The sequence below is a fragment of the Trichomycterus rosablanca genome, unplaced genomic scaffold (assembly GCF_030014385.1).
Source record: "Trichomycterus rosablanca isolate fTriRos1 unplaced genomic scaffold, fTriRos1.hap1 scaffold_226, whole genome shotgun sequence".
NCBI classification, from domain to species: Eukaryota; Metazoa; Chordata; class Actinopteri; order Siluriformes; family Trichomycteridae; genus Trichomycterus; species Trichomycterus rosablanca.
Genome location: NW_026947054.1, coordinates 57,501 through 60,000, shown reverse-complemented (window position 1 = coordinate 60,000; position 2,500 = coordinate 57,501). Strand labels below are relative to the sequence as shown.

Below are 2,500 nucleotides of genomic sequence, written 5' to 3'. Positions count from 1 at the left end.
GTGGAGGTCAGCGCTCGTTTGCATGTATTAGCTCTGGAATTACCACAGTTATCCGAGTAACGTGTGGAGCGATCAAAGGAACCATAACTGATTTAATGAGCCATTCGCAGTTTCACTGTACCGACCGTGTGCACTTAGACCTGCATGGCTTAATCTTTGAGACAAGCATATGTTACTGGCAGGATCAACCAGGTAGCACTTTCTCCGAGGAGAAGCGGGGCCGTCTCCCCAACCTCGCTCTTCTCCTCCTTCTCCGTGCGAGACGGAGGGAGAGAGAGAGAGAGAAGAGGGGGCTCGGGAAGGCCACGCACGTGCCTTGATTTTCTTCGCTTCCGAGAGGCTCGACTGGGAAACGCTGATTCGAGAGGACCGCAGAGACGAGCGGAGAGGAGAGCACGGGTTGACCGCTGCAGAGCAGACGGGCCCCCCCCCTGTCCCCTGACCGACGTCCGACGGCCTCTTCTCATCGTTTTGCTTCCATCGACAACCGGCCACCTACGTCTCTTTCTGAAGGCCGGCGGGAGGGTCGGTCGGCGGGGAGACCCCCACCGGTTCGACCGCCCCCACCCATAGAGGCAAACACCGCTACGCGGGGAGGATCTCGCTGCCCGGGCCGGGCAGGTGCCTACCCCAGGCGGGTCGTGTGTTCCGATCTGTCAGGCGCTTCGTCTCGTGGTTCGTAGCTGCTCTCGTTTCTCGGCCTCCTACTATCCCGAGCACACCCCTTCCGTGACTCGACACCCGCCAGACGACCATAGCGGGGAGAAAGGCTCTCGGCCTGCCCCAGCAGAGAGGCCTGGTGCGGGGTCGGCTGCCGTCGGGGCCGGGGTGGATTTCGGACTTAGACAGATTTTCACTGTTTATAAAGACCCAGCCGATAATCACCCAGGCGATCCGCCGAGCCTGCCCAGAGGGAGGGCCTGCCCTGCTGCGGAGGTGGTGACCCCGGGGTGGATTTCGGACTTAGACGAATTTTGACTGGGTATGAAGACCCAGCCGAAAATTCACCCAGGCCACAGGCCCGGCCTGCCCAGAGGGAGGGCCTGCCCTGCTGCGGAGGTGGTGAACCCCGGGGTGGATTTCGGGCTTAGACAAATTTTGACTGGGTATGAAGACCCAGCCGATAATCACCCAGGCGATCCGCCGAGCCTGCCCAGAGGGAGGCCCTGCCGAAAGTTTTCCAGGAGGCCGAAAATTCACCCAGGCCACAGGCCCAGCCTGCCCAGGGAGAGAGGCTGCCTGCCCGGGGAGAGATGGGGCCTGCCCAGCCGCTCTGGTGGTGGTGGTGGTGGTGGTGGTGGTGGTGACCCCGGGGTGGATTTTGGACTTTGACAAAATCTCACCGAAAAGGGGACGCTCGCCCAGGGGAGCCGCCGCCCGTGCCCAGGGAGGGGGCGGACCCTGCCGAAAGTTTTCCAGGAGGCCGAAAATTCACCCAGGCCACAGGCCCAGCCTGCCCAGGGAGAGAGGCTGCCTGCCCGGGGAGAGATGGGGCCTGCCCAGCCGCTCTGGTGGTGGTGGTGGTGGTGGTGGTGGTGGTGACCCCGGGGTGGATTTTGGACTTTGACAAAATCTCACCGAAAAGGGGACGCTCACCCAGGGGAGCCGCCGCCCGTGCCCAGGGAGGGGGCGGACCCTGCCGAAAGTTTTCCAGGAGGCCGAAAATTCACCCAGGCCACAGGCCCAGCCTGCCCAGGGAGAGAGGCTGCCTGCCCGGGGAGAGATGGGGCCTGCCCAGCCGCTCTGGTGGTGGTGGTGGTGGTGGTGGTGGTGGTGGTGACCCCGGGGTGGATTTTGGACTTTGACAAAATCTCACCGAAAAGGGGACGCTCACCCAGGGGAGCCGCCGCCCGTGCCCAGGGAGGGGGCGGACCCTGCCGAAAGTTTTCCAGGAGGCCGAAAATTCACCCAGGCCACAGGCCCAGCCTGCCCAGGGAGAGAGGCTGCCTGCCCGGGGAGAGATGGGGCCTGCCCAGCCGCTCTGGTGGTGGTGACGACCCCTGGGCGGGTTTTGGACAAATTTCCGCTGGAAAAAGACCGTTTCACCCATGGGAACTGCTGGCCCCTGCCCAGCGAGAGAGGGAGAGAGAGAGAGAGAGAGAGAGATGAGAGAGAGAGAGAGAGAGAGAGAGAGAGGGGGAGGGGGCTGCCCTTCTGCTCTGGTGGTGAGGGTCTGCTTGCCCCTGCCAAGAGACAGGGCCTTCCCTGCCCCTCTGCTGTGCTTGGGGGTGGATCTGCCGTACACTACCCGAGCACCTCACAGTTCACAGACACATAGACCATCTTTGAAAACACTAGTTAAGTGCAAACACACATAGCTTAGCTACAAAAGACAAGGGGTTAGCTCAGGATTGTTTACGATGTATGTATGTTTGATACTCTGCTATTTTTAGGAGGGATATTCTCTGTGTTTCATCGTTTAAATGCTTGTGCTGCGGTGGAAACAGGTAAGACCGACAGGGGAGAATTTATGAGACAATAGGAGCCATGCAGAGAAGCA

The 2,500-nt window shown here is 61.0% G+C and overlaps 1 non-coding gene across 1 annotated transcript in view; it reads right to left on the bottom strand.

Annotated features, from left to right (window-relative positions):
• The window catches only part of LOC134306794 (18S ribosomal RNA), a 1,842-nt gene extending 1,647 nt beyond the window's left edge, over positions 1-195 (bottom strand). Inside the window, exon 1 of the ribosomal RNA XR_010009471.1 lies at positions 1-195. This exon is cut by the window's left edge and continues 1,647 nt beyond it. This is a non-coding gene — a ribosomal RNA (18S ribosomal RNA).
• Between the last annotated feature and the right edge of the window lie 2,305 nt (positions 196-2,500).